General features: G+C 38.0%; 1 pseudogene; it reads left to right on the top strand.

Moving 5' to 3' along the window:
* The first annotated feature begins 363 nt into the window (after window positions 1-363).
* Window positions 364-830, top strand: LOC102828017 (annotated as a pseudogene).
* The last annotated feature ends 6,508 nt before the right edge of the window (window positions 831-7,338 follow it).

The following is a 7,338-nucleotide window of genomic DNA, read 5'->3' on the forward strand; positions in this document are numbered from 1 at the left end:
AACAGTCTATCAAATTAACGATCCACCTGAGTGTGATTAAGGTAATAACATAGGTTCTCTGAGGCTCTCTCTTTCTATTTTTTTTTTTTTTAATCTTCAAAGTACAATGATAGTTAACCTCAAAAAGACTGAAGAAGTAAGTGTCTGTGTGTGTGTGTTTGCTTATGTATTTATTCCTTACTCATTATCTAGTCTTTCACATTTATGACAACAGTAAAAAAAAAAAAAATCTACTGTCTTACTATTTTGCACATTAACAATTTATTACTGACAGATGTTAACACTGAGGTGCAAGATTTCTTGTGTTCTTGGGTGTGACCCATCTTTTCCTTTCCTTCATACTCAGGTGAAACCGCAGCCAAGATGCAGATTTTCATAAAAACCCTAACGGGGAAGACCACACTCTCGAGATCGAATGCTTGGATACAATCGAAAATGTAAAGGCCAAGATCCAGGGTAAGGAAGGAATTACTCCTGATCAGCAGAGACTGATTTTTACTGACAAGTAACTGGAAGATGGACACACTTTGTCTGACTACAACGTTCAAAAGGAGTCCACTCTTCATCTTGTGTTGAGACTTCCTGGTGGTGCTAAGAAAAGGAACACGTTTTACACTACTCTCAAGAAGAATAAGCATAAGAGGAAAAAAGTTACACTGGCTGTCCTAAAATGCTACAAGGTGGACGAGAACAGCAAAATTAGTCACCTTCATCAGGAACGTCCTTCAGATGAATGTGGTGCTGGAGTTTTTATGGCCAGCCACTTTGATAGACATTACTGTGGCAAATGCTGCCTGACCTATTGCTTCAATAAACCAGAAGACAAGTAATTGTGTATGAATTAATAAAAGATATGAACTTAAAATAAAATTTAAAAAGGTAATGCTGGCTGTGATGGTTAACATTGTCAACTTAGCTGGGCCATGAAACTCAGTGGCTTGACAGTTTTATAATGATGAAATTTGGAAGTTGTGTAATGACGCAAGTTAGCAATTATGTAATGATGTAGTCATCTTCCATTTTGTAATCTGATGTGGTCATCCACCATTTTTACATAATGCCAATGTGTGCATAATGACCTGGTCTTGTGATCATGCCAATTAGTAAGGTGTAGTAGTGGCTCTTGAGTCAAACTTGACTCATAGCAACCCCTTGTGTGTCAACTAGAACTGTGCTCTGTAGGATTTTTAATGGCTGAATTTTCAGAAGTAGATTGTTTGGCCTTTCTTTCAAGGTTCCTCTGGGTGGACTTGCACCTCCAACCTTTTGGTTAGCAGTTGAGTGTATTTTGCCAATTTGCACAATCCAAACTGCATATGTTAGGTCCTTGATTTTCTATATTCTTCCACAAAAGGAGTTGGAACTTCAACTTTTGAAAAACCTTAAAACCTTTCTTTTTGTTGTTGTTAAGTACTATTGAGTTGGATCTAACTCAGCAGCCCTGTACAGGGTTTCTAAGACTTTACATCTTATGGGAGCAAAAAGCCTCATCTTTCTCCCATGGAATGGTTAGTGGACTCGAACTAAGTTCCTTGTGGTTCATAGTCAAGTCCTTATCCTACAAAGGAGGAGGGAAAACATAAACCTGGGTCTATGTAGAGTACCTTTATTAACAGGATAGCTCTGGGAAAGTTATTTAAAACCTCTGAGCTTCAGTTGCCAAACATATAATATAAATTTGCATGTGCATGTATCTACCACCTACTAAAAAGATTTATTTTAAAAATTAGTCTCTTCTGCTACAATGTTTATTTTAATCATGTAAATTAGCTTGAATATGATTTGTAAATAGATGAATTATGTCAGCATAATTCAGAAGTCAGGTTGGTTTATCAACATTTTTTTTCATCACAAGATGTTTTGTACCATGAAGTAACAGTTGTTGTTGTTAAGTGTGAATGAATTGTTTTTGACTTAAGCAATCCTGTATTGGGTTTCTGAGGACCATCTGGTGGGTTTGAACTGCTGATCTTGTGGTTTGCAGTCCAGTGCTGATTCTACAGCCCCATACTCTGAATGCAAACCCCACTGTCTCAGCTAAATATAGTCTCAGAGGGATCCTATTTCCCTTCAGTCTTTGCTCAGTTTTGCTATGTTCTCTGCTTCAAAGTGTTTACTATACAAGTCATCCTGATTAACTCAGCTGCAACCACTCTTCATTCCCATCCCATCAAGCTACCTTTACTTCTTTTAAAAGAGGAGGTCAATGTGATTTTTACTCAGGCAGTATTTTTTTAATTAGGAATATTGATGCTTGCACTACAAAGTTGAAAAGGTTTTGAGTAGTTTCCCCAAAGCCTATGTTCCCCAAAAGGATATTATTTTTAGGACTCAATTTTACGGAACGTGTGACTTTTAGATGTGCATAATCACATTATAGCAGAAACACGTATAAATCAGAGAACATATTAAAGTACCTAACACAGCGCTCAGTGTACAGATTTAAAATCCCACACTTCATATTCTTTTAAAATGTAAATAATTCTCTAAAAATTGGAGGTATTTTAAAGTCTTTGGAGTGTTTTATAAGATTTCAAAAGTAAGTGTAATTCATACTAATAACATGAGTTAAAAGCACAAACTCTGACCATCAGTGCAGAATGCTCTGTTAATTATTCATGACTTAATATAAAGAAGCAGCAAGGGTCAGATTAAAAGAAAAAGAAAAAAAAGAAAACATTAACTCAGGATTACTGTGCAGCCATGTATTTTCCTCATTCTACCTGGTACCTCCCAACCAATAAAAGATTTCCCCAGACACCTAAAATTATTTATGCAACATTAGTGGTATCATTGAAAGCTCCCTTGAATATTGAACTAGTTAATAAAAGCCTGGGCTGTTGTGAAGATCTGATGCAGCTTCTTTCTCAGCATAATTCTTGACACCACATACATCAGGCACCAAGTGATAGAGGATGGCTGGCAGAGTGGAAGCTGAGAAACTGAGCAGCACATTAACAGAGGTTATTAAATACCAACTTGTGTCTGCAACAGCAGGATCACAATCTAAGTCCCTCAACTTGGCCTCAGGACCAACCTTTATTGCTCACTTTCGTAAACCATTACCTAATGGCTTTACCAAACTAAATTGTCAAAACTCATCCAGAGCTGAAAGTGAAAACTTTCCAAATTAAATGAAGTCTTAAACACTATTAAAATAGTGTTGTTATTGAAGCAGAGGATAAATTTGGCATTATAATTCATCCACAGCAAGGCAAATTTGCTGCATTTTCCAAAGCATATGCTTTCCTTGAAGAGATAAACAGACTTCCCTCTAGTCTGTTTACCCCACAAAAGACCACAGAATGCAAAGGGACATTTGGATCTAGCTCTCTAAAGTATAATCAAATGCTATTTTTCATTGAAATAGTATATTATAGTGTCTGAAAAAGAGTAGGCACTCAGTAAATATTAACTGACTCTTAGTTCTACCATACATCAAAAAGGTTTAAAATTCCACTGTACTTACAATCCAGAGTTTCTTCAAAACAAAAGCAGAGAGAAACTGAAAAACTCAGCTAATTGTTTATTTTACCTCTTGTAGGGTAAAATTCACATCTAATTTAAATCTCCATTCATTGTGTTAAATAATGAATGCTTTCTTTTAAAGCATCTCCAAAATGTCAGGCACTAGACACTCTGAATTTTCAAATAGTGACAATTTCTATCTTTCTCTATTTTTCCATCTTAAAAGTATACTGCTATTCACTGCACCAGGCTAAGTTCTTAATAAATGTCCCTGAATCTCCATGTGACAGAGACATGACTGCAGCCCTGTCTTCTACAAGCTAGGATATCATGTCTTCCCATGTATTATTGGTTACATAATAACTATAGAATTATCAGCAACAAGGAGATCAGAGTGAAAATTAAATACGGGCACTGCCGACACTTACAGACAAGTGTTCTTACAAGAAAATGTTTGGGAATTCAATCGATAAATATTTATCATGGCCATGGTATGGTGCTATTGCACTGGATTGCTAATTGTAAGGTCTGTGGTTCAGACCCACCAACCATTTCTTAGGAACCCTATCAGGGTCACTATGAGTCAGAATTGAATCAATGGCATTTAACATTATGTATTTGGAGAAATAATGGTGAATAAAAAATAGATATGGTATATGCTCTCATGAAGCTTACTGTTTAGTGGCAAAGACAGGTATTAATTAAATAACAACATTACTGACGATATAGAATGAGATGTGTGGAATGGAAAACAACAACAACAGAATAAAAACAAAACAAAGCAAAAAAAAACAGTTCTACTGAAAGGTTCAATAAAAGAACCTTATTGAAACCAGAGTGGAGTCCTGGTGTGGCGTTGTGTGCTTATGTGCTAGACTGTAAGTTCGGTTTGAACCACAACAGAGGCAGTTCAATATCACCAGCCACTCCTTGGAAACCCTATACAGGGTCGCTTTGAGTCGGAACCGACTCAACAGCACTCAGCAACCACAACAACATTGACACCAGAGCGGGATTAAGAAACTCTTTCAAGATAAGTAACTTGAACTGAAATCTACAGAAAAAGTAGGAGGTCATCAAGCAAGAAACTGCTTGCTTTTCTAGGGAAAGGTGACTTTCTATAGAATTTTATGTAGTAGAAAATTCACAAAGTCTTCTAGATAATGTGAAGGGTTTCGATTATTTTTTATTATTATTATTTAATAACAATGTGAGAACTTTGAAGAAGATTCAGAGTTAATCCAGAAAGAACATCATCTAGGTGAGCACTTATGGTAGCTTGCTCTAAGATAGTGGCAAATGTTATAGAGAAACTTGGACATGCAAGAGATGCTCAGAATATAAAATCTACAATTCTTGGATAAGGGAGATCAGAAAGAGAGAGGAAGATTTCAAGGAATGTTGCTAGATTTCTAACAAAGGCTACTAATTCCTTGCTTAGCCAAGAAATTCTGGACGATAACCAGTATTGAGGATGGTGATCATGAGTTTCATTTTAGTCCTGTTAAATGAATCACCTTAGAGTAACATAGGTGAAGAAATTGAACAGGCATAATGTCATATGGGTGTGAGATACAGAAGAGAATTCTACACAGAGATAGCTATTTAGGAATTGGGTTACAAGTGCTAATTGAAGTAAAGAGCATTAATGCTCCAGAAAAAGTATATGAGAGGAGGGAAAAACATAATACTCAACCTTGAGGAAATCTAGTATGCAAATTCCTAGGAGCTGAGTATGATCTAAGAGTTGTCCAGCTACAGAAATAAGGCCAGATGGTGCCTATGAACCATGAGTGGTAAATATATATATACACATATGTAGGAGTTCTGGTGTGGTGCTGTGGATTAATGAGCTGGACTGTAAAGTTGGTTTGAACTGCAAGGTCTGTGGTTCAAGCTCACCAGCCACTCCTTGGTAACCCTATATAGGGTCACTATGGGTTGGAACTGACTTGATGGCACTTAACAACAAACCTCTCATAGGAATCTTCGTGTCTACCCTCCAGCCACAAGAGCCAAAATATGACTTTGAACATTTCCCACCTGAATTTAGATATCACATCAAGAACAGATATGATTAATTAGGCAATAATAACACAAGACCAGATGTGTTGTGGAATGACATCAAGAAGATCATACAAGAGTAAAGTAAAGGGTCGTTAAAGAAACAAGAAATAAGGAAAAGACCAAAATGGTTGTCAGAAGAGAGTCTGAAACTTGCTTTCCAGCATAGAAATGCTAAAGCAAATGAAAGAAAAGAGGAGGTAAAAGAGCTGAACAGAAAATTTCAAAGGTCAGCTCAAGAAGATAAAGTCATATACTATAATGAATTGTACAAAGACCTGGAGTTAAAAATAAAAGGGAAGAACATGTTTAGCACTTCTCAAATTGAAAGAACTGAAGAAAAAATTCAAGCTTTGACTTGAAATATTGAAGTATTCTATGGGCAAATATTGAATGATGCAGAAAGCATCAAAAGAACATGGAGGATTTTTGGTATGGGGGCCAGAGGAGCAGAGACAACAAGGAGAGGCTTCTTGGTGGAGACATGGACAAACCAGAGAAGGTGCTTTCCTGGAGCAGCTCCAGAGTTTTGGATCTAATATAAAGTGCTGGGCATCAGTTTCCTGTGCCCATCGGTGGAGAAATCTGACTGTGGAAAGGAAAATACGATTTCTGAATTGATCGGGACTCTTCCCAGCAGGCCACTTGGCCTGTGCTGAGGATGGGACCACAGCCAGGCTGATACAGTGATACAGAGCTAAAAACCTTGGAGTGGCAACTGGAAAAAGAGGTATGATGGATTCTACACTTTTCTTTCCTCCCCCTGTCACACCTTCACTGCCCAGTCCAGACACCTCGAGGCAGGTCGAAGCGTACCCCCAAAAGAGTCCAGCATTGTGCCCAAAGTTTTCCCATGGCACATGGAGGAGGTTCCTCGGAGCCCCATTGGTTCCACAGGCTGATCCTTTGGCTGCTTCGTATGATATCTGACTCTGGGACCCAGCTCTAAAGTTGACCTGGGCGAGATACTTTATTTCTACCTTACCTAGTAAGAAGAGCAGGTCTGGCCATACAGCCAAACTGTATGTGCACCTTGTAAAACCCAAACATAAAAGGCAAGAGTCAACACAAAATAGTATGTATATACAAGGACACAGCTATATTGAGAATTACACTGTGCATTTGCAGATAGCCAACTGACCTTCAGAGATAAAAATAGTGGACAATCTTCCTACTATTCATTTCTCAATATCTATCTGCGCAACTCCACGGTGGTGGCTAGAGGAGGGGCCGGAGTGAGAACCCACCACTGGAGGAGTCTACTATGCATGCACATTGACCTGTGCAGCAAAGGCTACTGGTCAGTCGGCTACAGTTTTATTTTTGTTTGTGAGTGGTAGTTTTTGTCTTTGCTTTTATACTGTTCCTGTTTTGGTCTTTTAGCCTCACATTTTGCATGGGGGTGGGAGCTTTCTACCCCTACCGTATCCAAGAAGAGGTAGCATTTGTGCCCATATAGCCAAGCTACAAGCACACTCCATAATATACCATCACCTGTATAGGACCAATACCAGATGCTAGGCATTACATGTGAAAAGAGAAGCTTATCTCCAGATCACATTCACCAGGAGACACTCAGTAAGCTTAACAACACAGCAACATACATTCATTTAATCACTGAAAACCCACCTAACTACTAAAAATAACCAAGAAAAAAACAACAACATATCTCAGCACATGACTAAAATCAGAAAAGAGTAACTGAGATAAATGAGCTGGAGGCAGACATAAACTCACCACTTGAAGAAGAGCAGGCTTTGGATCTGCCTGAGGAAGAATTCAGAAGAATGATATGGAGACACATTC

The sequence above is a fragment of the Chrysochloris asiatica genome, unplaced genomic scaffold (assembly GCF_000296735.1).
Source record: "Chrysochloris asiatica unplaced genomic scaffold, ChrAsi1.0 scaffold01756, whole genome shotgun sequence".
NCBI classification, from domain to species: domain Eukaryota; kingdom Metazoa; phylum Chordata; class Mammalia; order Afrosoricida; family Chrysochloridae; genus Chrysochloris; species Chrysochloris asiatica.